Here is a 19466-nt window from a genome sequence, read left to right as displayed (position 1 = left end):
ATGTAATTGGATCTTCTTGGTGCTCGTCCCTTTTATCTTGGACTTGTTTCTACATATTTACGCTGAGCTTCCTGCTCATGTTATCTCTTTCTGCCTTCTCTTAGTGAGTGAAGTAATTATGAATATCTTGAGTTTGAATTTTCTGTGGTCTATATGAATTGGTAGACTTGGAGGCCCAAACACTTACAGAGTGGTTTAATAAAGAGTCATATTAGAAAAAAGTCTCACCTAAACGGATGATTGGTTGATTAGAGAGGATGTGGTAACTTGATTGATGGAACACTTCAACAGTTAATCAAAGGTTGTAATCTTTTATGATGTCTGAGCCTTGCATTCAGCAAGACTTGATTTCTGGTGGGCTCATTTGAAGCCATCCAATTTCACCAGTACACCAAGGACCTATTGCCATCTCCACCCTATTTTGATTTTCCTTATCATCAAATATATATCATTTTTATTATAATCAAACATATATCAATTAAGTATTTGGACAGTAAATATAGTAATTTATTGGACAATTTTCTAGTTTGAGTTCTACAGGCTTCCCTTCCCTTAAATGTCATAAGTTTATTCATGATTAATATCACACAAAAAATTTGTTGTCTATTTCGGTTATAAGCTGCGTGGACGGTCTACTGTAATATTAGAGCTTGTGAGCTCTACTATAAAGAGTAGAGATTTTTTACATTATGTCGACAAAATTTGTCTATAGAAAATCTCCGGGGCTCTGAAAATCAATGAAAATCGTGCGAATTCATAGAGCGAGAGAGGATTTAAAAAAAATTTACATAGATTGTAAAAAGTCCTCAGAAAACGTTCTTACCATTGCAAGATAGGCACGTTTACAGTTAGAGGTCGAAAGCCGCAAGAAATGAAAAAGTGAAGTCACAAAATTAACTGCCGCAAGTTAGAGGTGTAACCATTTTTAAAAAATATTTCATAACTGAGAAAAGAAATTGTGATGTACCTGGTTAACAGAGAATAAAGGATGGAGCTTCAATTTGAATCTTTGGCAATCACAAGTCTTTGGGATTACCACTCTTCCACAACTCAAGTTATCTCTACAATTTTTCTTCACCACTAAAAACACGCGAGATCCGCGACAAAACATGTGAACCAAACCTACGCTTTTCAAAACTTATACTATTCATGATAGTTAATATTGTTTATAAATAGTAATTTTTAAGCATAATTTTTTGAACAGTTTTCTAGTTCACAAAAACCTCTCTTTGTCTTAAGCATATCTTGATCAATTGATCAAATAAATCTCTTTGGGTTGTTTATTTATGTGAATGTTAAAAAGGTTATCACTTATCAAGATTGTTAGTTGATATAGTGTTCTGTATTTCTAGTTGTGTTGTTGCATTATAACTATTTGGTTGTTGTAAGATCACCACTTATATAAAATTATTCATTAAAAGATGACTATTCCTTACTAAACCAGATGAGAATGGTTGGTAACTTTTGGCTATTAATCATATTCTTGCTCAAGATATTTATGTTTGATCACACTAAATTTTCAAGTATATTATTTGCTTCTTGCATGCATTTCCTATAAAATCAATAAAACATTTAATTCTCTGAAATATATGTGATATGTCTACTTAGTAACATATTTAGTAGGCCCTATAAAAACTTTCAAACATAAAGTACATAGACATTGACGTAAGCATTATAGCTACCACTCACTATGTTTCTTCATAGCCTACATATACTCATGATTCAAGACCTCTATGGCATATCTGACCTCTTGTCTAATGGACACAAAAGTGATGCATCTAGCACTATACTGGACAAGTCTTGTAAATTTCCAAAACAAAAAGACACATGGACATTGTTGCAGGCAATGCAACGATCATTCACTATGCACTTTGTGGAAGTCTTTCCACATTACATGCTTATGCTAAAGCTTCAAAACATCTATATACTATATCTAGCCACTCAACTAATGGGAAGACATAACAAGTGTGAAAAATACAGTCTTTCTATGTTCATTTGGGACCAAATTCTTGTTTTGATTAGATTCCAATAGTTTGAGGTCTCCGCATTAGGTAATGGATCCTGATACCATTGCAATTTGATGCACTGCTGATAAAAAACACCCTTAAACAATAAAATACCCAAATATTTTAAAACAGGTCAAATATAATAGTGAATCCCTTATGATGCATTGCTAAAAAATTCACTCTGGACACAATTATGAATGTTTTAAAATTAGGTATACAATAATATACCAGCTTTGTGAGGAAAAGCAATCCAATTGCCTCTAGTTCTATGCTTCTCCACAAAATGTTTGAGTATAGCATCTTCTTCAGGGGACCATGGTCCTCTATTCATATTTGTTGTGACTAAATACTAGCTTTGTGAGGCAAAATAATCCATTTGCCTCTAGTTCTATGCTTATGAACAAAATGTTTGAGTATAGCATCTTCTTCAGGGGACCATTGTACCCTCTTCACATTTGTTTTGTCAGGGCAAGGTGCACGGCTCATTTCTATGTCTCTCATTCAATAACTTCTAAAAATGGGATTAACCCAGACCACTGAAGAATTCCAATCCTTCAATACAAGCTCAAGAATATAAGCACTCCCTTTGTTTCAACTCAAGAAAAGGGTAGGCAGTCATATGTGTTTGTATAAGCCAACCAAATCCTCATTGGTTGTGTTGCCTATTTTTCACCTCTTAAATCAAACATGGCTCTACATAGGGTCTTAGGTCTTCATAGAAAATATTTTTGAAGAACTAAACTTCAAGGAAACGGGAGTTCATGTTTTGTTTAAACTAAAAAGTTTGTATTGATTCATTGGAAAGAGGTTGCAACCTAAAATTTTCCCCTTCATGTTGAGTCCCAAGCTCCTAAATTCATACTTCCCACATTGAATAAGCCAAGTACCCATGCATGGTTTTTGAGAAAAAAATAACATTTGAAAGAGAAAGATCCAACCAAGTATTATTCCCCATGAATGAGTAAGGTTTGAGTCCATTCGAGGAATGTGAAAGTTTAAAATTTTGGTCTTCACATGGAACTTAGCGTTTCCTTCTAGCTTAACCTTGAGTTTCCTCTCTTGATCTAGAGCTTTCACTATGGAATGGAGTTTTCTCTTCTAATAAATTGCAGGAAAGGCCTTATACACATCTATTACACCAGTAAGAGTATGCCATAGGTCTTTATTCATGCATTGAAAGGCAATGACAAAGCTTCCAAGAGTAGTTGAAGGATAGTTTTCAGGGGTTTCAATCAAGACTCGCATTGAGAGGTAGGCATTTCAAGACTAAACAAAGCCTTTTTCCTTGAGAGATAAGTGATTTCATTGATATTTTTAGCCATGTAAAGGGCTTATGGCATTTTAAATGAGGAGGTTTCTTTCATTCACTGAATCTAAGAAACATTTGGTTAAGGGTAAAAAGAGAGTTTTTTCTATGTATTTTATTGTATTTATGTTATAGAAGTCCAATGCTCTTTTACAAATGGGAGTAGTTTTCTTTATTGGGTCTGAACAGTCAAGAACCAATGAAAGCCATTCATTGAAAAAGCTAGTAAAAAGTGCAAAGTACAATTTGAGGAAAGTCTTGATAGTCCTGTATTGTCAATGAAAAATATGGATGCAACATATCAAAATAGAAATGGTGACAAAGAGTAGCAAATGAAATCCATGTATTCATAAAGAATTAAAAAAAACCTGTGATAGAGGATCATAATCATGTCAAAAAATATTGCAACCATGAAATGAGCATTAAAAAAATAATACTTCACTTTCAAGGAAGCAATACAGTGAGTATGGAATGAGCAGTACATGATTGTAGAAGCCATCACAGCCATGACAAGAATAAAGAACAATACACTTATAGTCTTCTTGAAAGGATTGACAAAAGTCATCAAGTCCACAAAGAGGATAAACATACCCTTACAATTTTCAAAGGTTAAAGGTTAATGGAATGATAGTGTATAATGTTAACAAAATGATCCATAAACTATGTGTGACTACCAAATAACAATGTGCAAAATACAAAGATCTTATGACTGTCAAAACTAGAAACAAAACCCGTATGAATGAGATCATGCCATGACTATGATAATGGTCCAAACCTACCAACCACAAATAAAGTCTTAGTGCCAATTCTTTTGAGAGCATATAAGATGAAAGAAAGTAGCCTATCATCATAGTGAGAGATATATTTACAGACAGTAGAAATATAGTGCATAGGGTAGTCCCAAGGACCTGGCAATAACACAAAGAATGTAGTAAGAAATTAGAAAGCATAACACAGTCCTACCAAAGAGAAATGAATGAGAGGCAATTAGGGATTAGACAATTGTGACACTAAGAAGTCCATAAATAGACAAAGTAGAAAAGTTCAAAATCATGGTGAGGTAATGAAAAGACATAATCTCATTGTTTGGTAAGAAACCAAGCAATGAATGGGGAGAACAAAAAACATGAAGAACCCCAATGGTTAATGATGGCTACAAGAGTAGAATTAAGGAAGAAAATAAAGCATAGAAGAGTCTTCAACCTTAGCAAGATAGATATATCTACAGTATAGTGGTGACAAAAGAATATGACGATCATAACCTCGTGAACCTAAAAAATGACAGAGGGAAAAGTATGGTCTTGTTTTTGTTCTTCTTAAAAATAATAAAAGGTGGATGGACAAACCTTGATTAGGATCATTACCTTAAGAAGCAATGACAAGGAAATATATAATCCAAAAGGCAAGAAGAGAACAATATTTGCAATAATTTAAGGTCTATGACACTTCATTGGATCCACTACCATCTATAAAAAGCTTAACTACAATCACATAACAACTACTTGGATGAAGGCACTATATCTCTGGCAGTTTGCAAAGTTGGGGCATATGTGAAGAAAATCCCTCTTTTAGGTACTTTTTTTGTTAATAGCTTTTTGCTTGCAAGTACCATCTTCAAACTTTGGCATGGTAACAAAGTCACCTTTTGAAACTTGTATTACATGGTGGCTTGTGTAAAAGGGCCATTTTTTTGTGCTTGAACATTATGTTTTTGAGATGTAAATGGAAGAAAGTCTTTTGCTCAGACATATCATACAATTATTTCATTTTCCTGATTATCCTTCTTAAGATCTTGGTAGGGAAATTGCATCCCTCTTGTTTGAGGGGTGTTTGATTGGTGAATATTTCGTTTCTCCAAACATGTTTTCACAGAAAAAGCAGGTTTTGAAGGGACCTGAAACCCTTTACACAAGGTCAACACTAGAATAAAAAATGAAATAAATTTACAATAAGACAAAATGTTGCCCTAAAAGGAAACAAAAACAATGGTAGCCCAACACCAACAAAACCCAAACAAAAAGACTCACAAAAACCAAGGGAAAAACAAAAGAGCTAGGTCAAATTATTCAAAGTCTCAGTGACCTCTGCCTCCAGTTGGTTCACATTTTGAGCCACCTTTATCAAATCCTAAATATCCTATGGTGATTTCTCTGCATTCCTCTTCAAATTGGCACAGGTCCTCTTATTGGGTCCAAAAGACTCTTCATTACCCATTTCCTTATCCAGATCTATATCCACGACTAAATTATCCTGATAACTCTATTTGAAATTACCTGTCACTGTATTCACACTATCTATAGTGGTCTTGATGATATTGTGGCTGAGAGACATAATGGATTGCAAGGTATCTTTAATCCTTTTCAATTTCTTCTCAAAGGTTGCAATATTGTGCTCATAGCCTTTTTTGAATTTGTCAATGGCTTCAACTGTTTAGGAAAGGCAATCAACAACAAAAAAAATTCCATCCTCTATCCAAAGCTTGCTAACTTTCAAACCCTGTATGTCAGATAAACCCACACCCCCAAACTCAAGCTTTTCCAACTTACTACTCATAGCCCTCTATTTTAAAGTAAGGTTCTTTATCTCATGAAAGGCCCACTTCATAACCCGAAAAAAATACACCACTCCATTCCTAGCAATAGCCAAAATGTTCGTAGGGAACTCTTGATCCAAATTAAATAAATGAGAGTCTATGTTTAGATCAATAGGAAAATGAGGCCTACTTTCCCTATGTATAGAAGTGTAATAATTCTTCAAGATCGAGGGAATCGCAAAGTCTTGATTCTCATGGTTAGAAGAGGGATTATCAAGAAACAGAGATTTACCCTTATTTCAAGGATGGGCCTTAGGTATCTTGCTACTACATTTGGAACTGGCTCCAGGGAGATGGGTAACAATATTTTTTGACCCCTTTAACTTTGCCTTTCCAGCGCCTGAGGGATTGTTAGGATTTTTCTTATTTTTCACTTTCTTTGAAGGAGCATAGTTATCCTCCTCCATATTTGTGTTCCAATCTTCGTCATCGAAATTATGGGTCCCCGAGTCCTCATACTCTAAAATGGAAATATAGGGGGAATTGGGAATCACAGGCTTGGCTTCAAAATGCTCATAGATCAATAACGACAACCCCTCATGTAACACAAGATTGATACGAAGAAAGTTAAAATTACTTTTGAAATATTTGTATGTCCTCCTAACAATATTTAGTATAGGGAGTTGTTTATGTGACCTTATCTTCCTTACTATATAATTCTTATATTATCCCTCTTTGTTTCTATCATGTATCCATTTTCTAATCTTATTCTTTTGTTTATTTTACATAACCTTTTATCTTCCTTTGTGTAGGAACTTCCTTGTTTACCACCATTAAGAGTTGTTATCATTTTTTATATTATGTTATTATCATTTCACTTTACAGTTATTCTCTAGTCTTGCTAGTTTACTCTACTTTGAATCCCCATTACATACATTAATTTGTGTTGTCACTTTATTCCCAAAATAATTCTCCAATCTCACTTGATTTCTAGTGGTTTCATTATTTGTTAGTAATATCATATAAGTTTTACATGTTTATGATTTTGATACAATTGATTAGTTTATCATCCTATTTATTATCAACATGTTGATTTGTACTTATCTTAGAAGCCAATGTTAGGACTATCTATGGTGGATCACACCTTAACTATGATAAATAAACTACACCTATGGTGGTAAGTGACTCTTTGACAATGTCAAGGAAACCTAGTAGGCTTTGATAGCTTGTTTTGAGTCCCTAAATAAGCATTTCCAAGGTATATTTTTCTACTTCAGGTTAATATTAATTCTCTGGGAATGACCTAAGATAAAAATAATACTTTTATGAAGTGCAAGTTTTTTTTATTCTATATTTTCCATCCTTTTTATAACTTCACAATGAAATGCTTGTTATTTATTTTGAAACTTTCCTTATAGGACATGAATTGAGATATATTGAAACACTTCTGCATAGTTTTATAAAATTACCTAGCAATTGTAGGAGCCAATATTTCCATTTACTAGATGAAATTGTTCCATTATTCTAGGTTGCACTATTTGTTTCACTTACACATATCAAGAGCTTGTGATTTTGGGTTAAATTACATATCCTCCACTATCACACTTGCATGTACAGATAATTTATGAGAATAAAAACTTTATTAAATGCATTTATATCAAATTTTAGGTCTACACCTATTTATTGGACAAGGCTTCAACATGTTTTTAATGTTTCCACATTGGTTGTTAGGATAGGTCAATGTTATCATGCAAGCTATTAGGTAAGAAATGGTCTTTTATCCCATGATCTTGTTGCGACAAAATTTAATGAGTATCAAATATAATTAACTTTAAGCATATTTAACTCATACAATTTGAGACTTCATTCCATCATTTGAAAACTCAAAACTCAATGTACATATTCATAATTTAAAATTTTCATAAAATTAAATCTTTAATAAGTCAACATTTAGACTTGCCTTACCTTATCCACAATATTTATTTAGTAATTCTGAAACTTCAGAGGAACATCTAATTTCAAACATGAACAAATACAAATTTTCTGAACAGAGGGGCCCTACTACTATAGCTCTTTTGAAAGCCGTAGATGCTTAGACCATTCTTTAGAATATTTTTAGAGAAAATAAGTTTCATAAGTTTCTATCTTCGCTTAACTATTGTTCCTCTCTGAGCTATTTGCGTTCTCTTTGTGCAAGCTACATGCTTTTTGTAGTTAATGAATGGAGATATCTCTGAGAAGAGTTCTGCTTTTCTGATCTATAGAAATAAGACCTTTTTGGGTAAATCTTCTGTAATTACTGATATGTTTCTGAATTTTATAAAATTAACTTCTTTTAAAGAGAACATATAATAGAACTGTTCAAATGTATATTTCGTTATATTCTAATGTACTCGTTAGAAGAGTAGCATCCTCCAAAGAAAGGAAGGCAAGCTTATTGATAAGAACCATATGAGGAAAGATACAGTTCGGTTGATGCTTCACCTATTTAGAGTTTATAACATTTCAAGCTAGTTTGGTTCTTTTAATTGAACACTGCCCAAATTATTTAGCAGAGTAAATAGCGGATATTACGATTAAAAGTCATTTTGATTGTTATTATTGCTGGAAATAAATTATATTCAAGATTATAATGGGCTGGTATAAGAGTACTCAGTAGTTCAGTTGGTAGAAAACTCTAAAAGCAAATGGAAGGTTCTGGGTTTGAAACTTAGGTGGTCTAAGTGAGCTGTAACTCAACATATGGTATTAGAGCTCTAGATTTGAAGTCCTAAATATCTACAGTGTGTTTTAAGGAGTAGTGTTAGAAAAAGGTCTCATCTAAAGGAGGAGGTCATAGCGTAGATGGTAAAGCACTTTCCAACAGCTAATCAAAAGTTTTAGATTTGAATCTTAACTGATCCATATAATACCTGTAATTGGACAAATCCATCATATTTTTGATATTTCATTATCATCAAACATATATAAATTTTATTATCATCAAACATATATGATGACTAGTTTGTAGTTTGAGTTCTAGAGGCTTGCATTCCCATAAATTTCATAAGTTTATTCAAAAAATCAAATTAATGTCACACCATAAATTTGTTGTCTGTTTCTGTTATAGTCTGCGTGGACAGCCAAGACTAATCATGTTATTTTGATTGCTTCAGAACAAGCGAAAGTAATATAATAGAACCGAGGAAAACTAACCATAGTATTTCCGGTTCTACAGGATGAATAGAAATGTCATATTAGAGGTTGTGAGCTCTACTATACAGAATATAGATTTTTGACATTAGGTTGACTAACTCTGTATATACATGAGCTTCAAGAGTATGAAACTAAAAGGAAAAATCAATTAAAATCGTGCTAACTCAAAAAACAAAACTTCTTAAAACTCCTTAAAAAACCTTCTTACCATTGCAATCTAGGAACGTTTATAATTAGAGGAAAGCAGCAAGAAATGAAAAAGTGAAGACACTAAATTAACTGTTGACGGTCTAAGCCTTTTTTAGATCTATTTCATAACAGTCTATATCTTTTGTTAAGAAAAGAAATTGTGGTGTACCTGGTAAATAAAGAGCAAACGATGGAACTTCAAATTGAATCTTTGGCAACCACAGATGTTGGGGAGTGCTAGTGCTAGGAATAATAAGCTTTCACTGCTCAACTTATCTCTACAATTTTCCTTCACCACCACAAACTCATTTCTTGCAATATTGCAAGATGTGCCAAAACACGTGAACCATCTTTCGCTTTCCACAGCTTAGAGTAAAATACAAAATAAATAAATGCTGTCATAAATTTTGTTTGTTTTGGCTATTGAATAATTGGAGCGTGATAATGTCATTTTTAGGATCCCATGCACACCAGACATTCTATGCCACTCCCACGCGTTTCGCATGTTTTTACAAAGAATCTACGTCACCCTGATTTTTCACAGAAGGAGCTCAACCAATCGGAGAGTGTAAGGTGTAAATTTACTTATTTGAGCCTCATTTTTTATCATTACATTCACTACCCAATTTACTCCCGAGAGCTTGGAGTGAATCCGCAGCGTCCCATAAAATAGTTATTTGAGCCTCATTTTTTATCATTACATTCACTACCCAATTTACATTTTTGTGTTTGTTGGATGTCCATTCTTTCGCTAACATGATGTAGCATTGTAGTTATAATGATGTGTTTGTTGGAGTGAATCCGCAGTGTCCCATAAAATAGTTATTTGAGCCTCATTTTTTATCATTACATTCACTACCCAATTTACATTTTTGTGTTTGTTGGATGTCCATTCTTTCGCTAACATGATGTAGCATTGTAGTTATAATAATGTAACGTCCTCTGTTCATCCATTAATAACTGTGCGGTTGAGTTTTAGAGTTTTTGGATTAAAAGTGGGTAATTATTTTTAGTTTCTTAATTGTATTTATTTAATTTTATTTTTTAATTATTTTAATTATTCATTTGCAGAATTTAAAAAATTTGCACTTCTCAGTTCATTACCACACTTGTACTTATATACACGCTTGACTTGTATTTTCAAGAGACAATGTTTTTAAACTAAACGTCTAATATTATAAGAAATTGACATGAAGTAGACACTACAATGAGCCCTTTTATGAAAGACATTGAAATTGCATCCATCCAACTTAAAATATCATATTAAATTGACACAAAAACCAAACTAAGGATCTTATGGTGCTGCTAGCATTTATATATATATTTAAGTAGAAACTTTGAATGTACATGTACCCCTAGGCGCATAAATCAAGATTGAAGCCAGATGTATTTGACATACCCAAAGCCTTCCTTGATATCAATGTTGAGCTTACTCTGGTGTGTCCATGGTATACCTACTTACTTCTTGTTCTCCAATTCATAGCCTTTTACCACCAAGTACCTCGTAAGAATCTTCTCCTTAAAACGTTATCCTAGTCACCTGTCTTTCTCTAAAGCATTATGCACAGGTGGTGAATAATAATTGCTTCTGAATAAAAATCGACATGGATTGAGAATGCTTACCATTTTATAATGATTTCTCTCATATACTCACATTTTTACACCAACTAAATTTTTGTCAAAAGCTGTATTGTATTGTGATGTATTAGATGCAATGAACTTCAAAAATCGCCTAACAAGTATTTAAAATTTAAATGAATTCCAAATCAGCTAAGGCACTCCCAAAGAATAGCCTTAGAATTATATCTTGAAATGATTGAGATAAAACTTTGTAATTGAGAAGAATGAGAGTTTTTCTAAAGTGAACAATAAATGATTGAGAGGGATAAGACTTCTTTCTAACTTCTTCCTTAATGTGGGTAATAAAGGGTTGAGAAGGATAAGAGTTCTTAATTGAAAAATAAATAATTGAGAGTAATAAGAGTTTTATTTATTAGTTCTTGTCATAGAAGAAAGTATAACATATGATATTTTATTTACTATTTAATGTTTATATATAATTTTTAATTTTTTTAATATTTAGTTAAAATAGTTGTAAAATATTTTAAATATAAAATAAAGATCTTAATTTTTATTAAAATTATTTATCACAATCACAGTGTAATAAATTCATTATGTTTCAAAATAAAAATTTAATTTTAAACATAAAATTATTAATATGAAATATTATTTTAAGTGATGGAAAGTTATAAAACAAAAAGATTTGAATCCTCCCAACTCGAGATCCATCTACATCATTCTCTTTATCAATTTAGAGTTTGAAACATTTATCAAACTAAGATAACTAATATTTCAACAATGACAAAATATTTCAATCAACACCTACATCATCTATCCATCATCAAGTCTAGAACTGCGTATGTCTATCCCTTTATTTAATTGTAATGCATACTTCAGTTTCAGTTATCTATCATAGATCAATTATTATATAATAATTTTTATTTATTTGTTTGATCTAGATTTATACAAAATAAATTTTTTTCCTAAAATAAAACTAGATAATGATCTTAATATCCATAAAATATATTTTTTTAAATATATAGTTGAAATTTTTTTATAAGAAGTTGAACATAAATATAACTTTTCGCACATATTACACAACTCATCATATCTAACCATCTTTTGTATACTTAATTCTTACTATAAATAAAGTATCAAAGGATGCTAACACTGAATTTTTCATTCAAGTAACCAAGGCAATATATTAACAACCTACAATTTCCAGCAATCCATTGCTTTCCGACAAATGGGAAAATTATAATATTTTCTTACTCGGGATCCAATAAAGGAGTAAATTATAATATTTTTTGGGTTGCCGCCAGCGAGGCATGTAAACGCATTGTATCTGTTGGTTTCATTTTTCACTGATATTTGTTTTCGGGCAGCAGGCTCCCAACATGAGACAATCCCAGTGGCGATGTATCCCCACAGGGGATTGCCTATCGGCAAATTAATTTAGTGATCTTTTGATCTAAACTACCTTATACCTGAGGACTTGAACTAGCCACCACTCTCTAATGCAATACAGAGAGAGTAGGTTTTGCATTTGGTACTTGTCTCATTGGTTTCTCCATGAAATTAAACATCTACATTTACATTTTACTTTGGCTACTTGCTAGGATTTTTTATTTTTGTTTTGGGATTACTGGCATTATTAGTTCCTGTGACAGCATGGAACTATAGCCGAGGGATCGCCCTAAACGGTGATTAAATGGATCTTGCACGCCCAATCACAACTCAATATTATTTCAAGATTTCTCTCTTTTGCAATGGTCATATAACAAACCGATTGACATTTAACAATTGACTTTTGAAATCAATCTCGGCAGGCTTTGATTGGATGATCAAAGGCATTCATCGTTCTCAATACGAGAGAACGCGTGACTTCTGAGGGTAGGACAGACTCATTATAGCTGCTCTTGCAGACACCAAGATGAGAGGAAGCACAACTTCAAAGGTCAAAGCCTCCAAAATAGGGAGCTTGGGCCTACAAAACGTTGGCTTCAAAAAACCTGGCTCTGCAAAACCCTTGGGTATCATCGTACGATACAAGTGACAAATTGGGGCAAACAACTGGCGATTACGGTTTCAAACGTTTTGCATGCTGCTGAAAAGTGGAGGATGCTGGGAAATTGTAGTGCATTGGGCCGAGTGACATTGCAACTGAAAACAAACGTGAAGACCACTTTCGACTAATTGATGTATAATTTCGATAGAGTGAAGGAGGCAAGCATTAGGTTCAAAGTATTTACAGCAAAATATATTTAGGGTTTTATCAATTTGTCCTTTACTTTGTCATTTGTGAACATGGAAACTACATAATAGACTGATCCTAAAGTAATTATTTGCAGAAAAGGTTTTATGGCTTAAACAGACATGCTTCAAGAATTTGGCGATAGGGTAAAATTTTGGTCAATTTTCAATGAACCCAATATATTTAAAGTTGTAGGGTATGACAATGGTCATTTTGCTCCTCAACGTTGTTCCTACACTTTTATAGAAAACTCCACTTTTGAGCCATATATTGTTGCCCATAATGTATTGATAGCGCATGCAGCTGCTGTGGAGCTATACAAAAAAAGTATAAGGTTCTTTTCTCTTATTGGGCGTACTCCAATTCTTGACTTATTTTGGTTTTAATTGGGCATCAATGGGATTTCAATTTCAATTTCTTCTTAGAGGGTCGGAAACCCGTGCATTACTGGACTTGTTCCCACTACATCTTATTGAATTTTTTAAAACCTCTTTCAATTTTTTTTTGTGAGATGAGATTAAATTTAGAGAAGGCATTCAAATTTGTGTATAATTCATGGTCACGTTATCCTATGAGTGTTTATATATTTTTTGTTTCCTTTAGGTCTTGATCTCTTTTAGGAAAAATGTCAATTTCGTTGTTTGCAAAAATTTTCATCTTGGAAGGCATGGAATATAGTTTGGAGTTCTCATATGAATTTTACCTGTAGAATAAGTGATAGGTGAAAAACTGGACTTATCAAGAGAGGTATTTTGCCTTAGTCATTTGTTAATTGCATCATCGTTTGTTACTGTATGCATCAATTAGAATATTATAAGAAGAAAACGTTGTTTGTAAATGTCTGTCCTCCATTTAAAGAAACAAACATTCAACTTCTTCTAGTTGATTTGTTTTAACATATGCATTAATTAAGGGGTGTAATAAACATCAACATGGGGCTCAAAACCATGCTTTCCCATATCAGATAGCACAATTAGGACTTATCTCATAAGGCTCTCCTCACAAAAATATTTGATAAGATAACCAAATATCTCATAGCTACATTCAAAATAGTCGGTCACTAAAGTCGATTGCAAATCAAACTTTGGAACTATGCTGTTTTCTTCTGTCTGAAAATTTGATATTTCTTAGATCCATAACTAAGCCCTTTTTGTTTTGAAAAATGGAACTTGGTCTATAATATTTTCAAAGAAGACTTTTGATATAGTGTCCACTTTCTGTTCTTTAAGGTTTGATTGATCATGGAAATCTTCCAATTTGAGCAAAGTTGGCTCTGTGAATTTAAATAGTGAATAGAATGGAGGGAATTCTTTCTTTGGCACAACTACTATTTCAGGCATGCTGCTCTTGCTTCACAAACTAGTAAAATGAAGCTATAATGATTAGTTAAGAGGATTGTTTGGAATTGACGACTAATATTTAATCCAATGTAACATAATTTGCATATTATGTTTTTTATCATTCACTTGTTTGAAAAATTTCAATCAATCTTCTAAACAAGAATCATGTTTAATAGGCCAGCTCAATCAATGATGAAAATTGTTTATTGAAATAAAATCAAATAAGAGTTTTTACATGTTGCTTCGTTTTCAAAGTCCTAAAACTTAGTGTCTGATATCATCTATGCCTTTTAGTGCACACCAATTTTTGTCATCGCTTGTCTACAAAGTCTTTTAGTACCTCAACTGTTTTATTCTTCCACCCATGTCTTGTAGTTCCTACATTGCTTTTCACCTTTCCTTGAAAGACTAATTCAAATTTTTTGGTTTCATATGTTATTTGCTTTTTATTTCGGCTAGGTAACTCTTAGTTACTCTTCAAATCTAAGTGTGTTAGTTCTGCTAGCATCAACATTAGTCCTTAATGTTGACTGCCACAAACATTATCTTTTACAAAGGATTTGTTGGATTTAGTTGTTTGTGCATTTTTATGGTCTTATGCACAATTTTCCAACATCCACTATTGTAAGTAGTGTCAATTTCAAATTTGTCAAGAAATCAGACACCGATGGTGAGTTTTCATTTCCATGCATTTGCTACCTTTGTAATCGCCCATAACCACTATAATATTTTCATTGCTATGATTCCATCCCATACAAGGATTATGTCTTCGGGCTAGGCATTTAATTCCTTGAAGATAATGTCTTTGAGCAAAGGGTGCGCTCGTGATTGTCAATTGCTTGCACTGTATTTGAAAAACATAAAAGATTAGTTTTCTGAAGATGTATATAGGGCCATTCTTGCCTTGTAGCGTATGCAATTCGTATTTTGACCTGACCCTTGCATTGGGTGGCATAAGCTATGTCTATCTTTTCAGGGCATTCAAATTGGACCATTTGTTTGGCCAAATGTTGGTGATGTGTTTAACATCTATTCACATGATCATCTTCAGTTATTCAACTTTAGATATGCATGTGATATGAGAATATGTAATTATGATGAATTTTGTATCTGGTTATCAGTCTTAATCCTGCAGTCCTGTAAATTGTGCGATATGGTTTACTTTTGCTCTTTCATTTATTCCCTATTAACCCAACTTTGCTTAGATTGGAGGGAAGCTAAAAAATTATGAGGCCAACCTATACTTACTCCAGGTATATTGGAATATTGTTTAGTAATTCCTCTCACTTGCATAGTTTTATGCTTTTAGTTTTTTAGCTTTATTTGAAATGACTATGTAGTAAAAACTGTTTTATTTTTTTAGTTTTAGTTTTTTGCTTTATTTCTAATAATACAAGTTTCCCAAATTATATATGTATCTAAAACCTCTATATATAATGAGGTAGTTGTAATTCATTTTCTATCAGTTAGTCTGGTCGTTGATCAGTTGATCAAGAAGCTCTTGTAATTTCTTCAATTGATAGAACAATTTATTTGTGTTCCAATTTTATATTTCTTTCAAGATAAATAGAAAAACCTCATACATGCTACATAATATGGAGCATACTTATCCCATATTCCACCCCTCTAGATTTGAACCCGTGTCTCTCCTGCCAAAGCATAGATCCTTTACTATCTGAATCACTCAGGAAGTGCAGAAAATTATTGACTCTTAGTGCTAGGAATATTTTGAATAGTATTAACAGCCTTTTTGACATTTTACTTTGGCCAACTTGGCAAAAACCTCAATTAGACAAAACAAAAACATCCTGTCATCCTTTCGTGGGAACTTAGCCCTTGTTTTAGACGCTTAGGACAGGACATGGTTGTTTGCCTCCCAAATGTACATACCTACTTACAAATGTTGTCAGCCTTATCAGAAGGTGATAAAGCAGTCTTTGAGCTCTGCCAAATGTCATTGTTTATGCAGGGAGCAGAGTGCATCCTGATTAGACTGTTTTTTCATTTAAATTTAAATTACATATTACAGAATTGATCTAATCTCTATAAATTTAATTATGCACTCTTTTATCCTGCATCAAATTTCTTTTTCTGTACGATTGGATAAAAAACAACATGTTTCTAGAAGGGACGGGGGAGCAATGTATGGATTGGGTCAATCTATGATCATACAACATCTTAGTAAAAGGTTATTCAATCACAACAGTTAACTTCAAAATAAAGAGTAAACGATAGACCTCCAATTTGAATCTTTGGCAATCACAGATGTTGGGGAGTGCTAGTGCTAGTGCTAGGAATAATAAGCTTCCACTGCTCAACTTATCTCTAAAATTTTGCTTCGCCACTACAAACTCATTTCTTGCAATATGTGCCAAAACACGTGAACCACCTTTCGCTTTCCACAGCTTACAGTAAAATAGAAATAAACAAATGCTGTCATAAATTTTGGTTGTTTTGGTTATTGAGTAACTGGAGCGTGATAATGTCAGTTTTAGGATCCACTTCCACGCGTTTCGCATGTTTTTACAAAGAATCTACGTCACCCTTATTTTTCACAGAAGGAGCTCAATCAATCGGAGAGTGTAAGGTGTAAATTTACTCCGAGAGCTTGGAGTGAATCCGCAACGTCCCATTAAATAGTTATTTGAGCCTCATTTCTGATCATTTACATTCAGTACCCAATTTACATTTTTGAGTTTGTTGGATGTCTATTCTTTCACTAACATGATGTAGCATTGTAGTTATGATGATGTAACGTCCTCTGTTCATCCATTAATAGCTGTACGGTTGAGTTTTAGAGTTTTGGATTAAAAGTGGGTAATTATTTTTAGTTTCTTAATTGTATTTATTTAATTTTATTTTTTAATTAGTTTAATTATTCACTAACAGAATTTTAAAAAATTGCACTTCTTAGTTCATTACCACACTTGTACTTATATACACGTTTGATTTGTATTTTCGAGAGAATGTTTTTAAACTAGACATATAATATGAGAAATTGATATGAATTAGACACTACAACGAGCCCTTTTATGAAAGATGATTGAAATTGCATCCATCCAACTTAAAATATCATATTAAATTGACACAAAAACCAAAGTAAGGATCTTATGGTGCGGCTAGCATTTATATATATATTTAAGTAGAAACTTTGAGTGTACATGTACCCCTAGGCACATAAATCAAGATTGAATGCCAGATGTATTTGACATACCCACGTGTCTTTCTCTAAAGTATTATGCACAGGAGGTGAATAATAATTGCTTCTGAATAAAAATCGACATGGAATGAGAATGCTTACCATTTTATAATGATTTCTCTTTTTTACACCAACTAAATTTTCATCAAAAGGTGTATCATATTGTGGTGTATTAGATGCAATGAACTTCAAAAATCGCCTAGCAAGTATTTAAAATTTAAATGAATTCCCAATCAGCTAAGGCACTCCCAAAGAATAGCCTTAGAATTATATCTTGAATTAATTGAGATAAAATTTTGTAATTGAGAAGAATGAGAGTTTTTCTAAAGTGAACAATAAATGATTGAGAGGGATAAGACTTCTTCCTTAATGTGGGTAATAAATGGTTGAGAAGGATAAGAGTTCTTAATTGAAAAATAAATAATTGAGAGTAATAAGAGTTTTATTTATTAGTTCTTGTCATAGAAGTAAGTATAACAAATGATATTTTATTTATTATTTTATGTTTATATATAATTTTTTATTTTTTTAATATTTAGTTAAAATAGTTGTAAGATATTTTAAATATAAAATAAAGATCTTAATTTTTATTAAAATTATTTATCACAATCACAATGTAATAAATTTATTATGTTTCAAATTAATAATTTAATTTTAAATATAATTTGATTCTATGTGTAATTATTAATATGAAATATTATTTTAAGAGATGGAAAGTTATAAAACAAAATGATTTGAAGCTTCCCAACTCGAGCTACATCTACATCATTCTCTTTATCAATCTAGAGTTTGAAACATCCATCAAACTAAGATAACTAATATTTCAACAATCACAAAATATTTCAATCAACACCTACATCATCTATCCATCATCGATTCTAGAACTGTGTACGCCTATCCCTTTATTTAATTGTAATGCATACTTCAATTTCAGTTATCTATCCTAGATCAATTATTATATAATAATTTTTATTTATTTCTTTGATCTAGATTTATACAAAATAATTTAAAAAAATAAAATAAAACTAGATAATGATCTTAATATCCATAAAATATTTTTTTGTAAATATATAATTAAATTTTTTTTATAAAAAGTTAACATAAATATAACTTTTTGCACATATTACACAACTCATCATATCTGACCACCTTTTGTATACTTAATTCTTACTATAAATAAAGTATCAAAGGATGCTAACACTGAATTTTTTAGTCAAGTAACCTAGGCAATATATTAACAGCCTACAATTTCCAGCAATCTGTTGCTTTCCGACAAATGGAAAAACTATAATATTTTCTTACTCGGGATCCAATAAAGGTGTAAATTATAATATTTTTGGGGTTGACGCTAGCGAGGCATGTAAACGCATTGTATTTTATCTATTGGTTTTATTTTGCACCGATATTTGATTTCAGGCAGTAGGTTCTTGGCGTGAGACAATTCCAGTGGTGGTGTATCCCCATAGGGGAATGCTTATCGGCAAATTAATTTAGTGAGCTTCTGATCTAAAATACCTTATACCTAAGGACTTGAACTAGCCATCACTCTCTAATGCAATACAGAGACAGAGAGAGCTACCAGGTTTTGCATTTGGTACCTTTCTAATTGGTTTCTCCATGAGATTAAACATCTATATTTACGTTTTACTTTGGCTGCTTGCTAGGATTTTTTATTTTAGTATTGGGATTACTGGCATTATTAGTTTTTGCGATAGCATGGAACTATAGCCGAGGGTTCACCCTAAATGATGATTAAACAGATCTTGCACGCCCAATCACAACTCAATATTATTTTAAGATTTCTCTCTTTTACAATGTTCATATAACAAACTGATCGATATTTAACAATTGACTGGTGAAATCAATCCCGACAGGATTTTATTG

The 19466-nt window shown here is 32.3% G+C and overlaps 1 protein-coding gene across 2 annotated transcripts in view; it reads right to left on the bottom strand.

Moving 5' to 3' along the window:
- LOC131067167 (UPF0481 protein At3g47200) overlaps positions 1-10747 on the bottom strand; it is a 46832-nt gene extending 36085 nt beyond the window's left edge. The window contains exon 1 of one of the 2 annotated variants that reach the window (XM_058002116.2): positions 10629-10747. The gene's annotated coding sequence lies outside the window, so the exon portion shown is untranslated. Of the gene's footprint in view, positions 1-9398; positions 9538-10628 lie in introns of those variants that run through there. The other variant, XM_058002115.2, reaches the window with a different exon arrangement.
- Between the last annotated feature and the right edge of the window lie 8719 nt (positions 10748-19466).

The sequence above is a fragment of the Cryptomeria japonica genome, chromosome 10 (genome assembly GCF_030272615.1).
Source record: "Cryptomeria japonica chromosome 10, Sugi_1.0, whole genome shotgun sequence".
NCBI lineage: Eukaryota > Viridiplantae > Streptophyta > Pinopsida > Cupressales > Cupressaceae > Cryptomeria > Cryptomeria japonica.
Note: the sequence above shows the minus strand (reverse complement) of the source record. Positions and strands in the feature narration are given on the sequence as shown.